The sequence below is a fragment of the Camelina sativa genome, chromosome 14, assembly GCF_030686135.1.
Source record: "Camelina sativa cultivar CO46 ecotype springtype chromosome 14, ASM3068613v1".
Taxonomy (NCBI): Eukaryota; Viridiplantae; Streptophyta; class Magnoliopsida; order Brassicales; family Brassicaceae; genus Camelina; species Camelina sativa.
In genome coordinates this window covers 34,431,570-34,431,814 of record NC_141893.1, presented here as the reverse complement: position 1 = coordinate 34,431,814, position 245 = coordinate 34,431,570, and the positions used below count along the sequence as shown (strand labels likewise).

At 30.2% G+C, this 245-nt stretch overlaps 1 long non-coding RNA gene across 1 annotated transcript in view; it reads left to right on the top strand.

Moving 5' to 3' along the window:
* Nucleotides 1-39, top strand: part of LOC147929035 (uncharacterized) — a 973-nt gene extending 934 nt beyond the window's left edge. Inside the window, exon 3 of the long non-coding RNA XR_015579501.1 lies at nucleotides 1-39. This exon is cut by the window's left edge and continues 297 nt beyond it. This is a non-coding gene — a long non-coding RNA (uncharacterized LOC147929035).
* Nucleotides 40-245: the final 206 nt, after the last annotated feature.

The window sequence follows — 245 nt, the reverse complement described above, 5'->3', positions numbered from 1 at the left end:
TATTAATAATTTAATAACAATTTAATAATTTCCAGCTTACATTATGTGCTTATTAATTGTCTGGACGTACACAAATTATAACTTATAAGCATGTACTTGTTCTTATTATGCTTTTGTTAGGTAAAATCTACAAAAGCTAAGCTAATGTGTAGAAGACAGAAATCTATGGCGCAAGGATGCTCTCTATCTCGGAATTATGCTACTGTAAGTATTCTCCTTGAGTATGTTTTTCTGTACCTTCAATG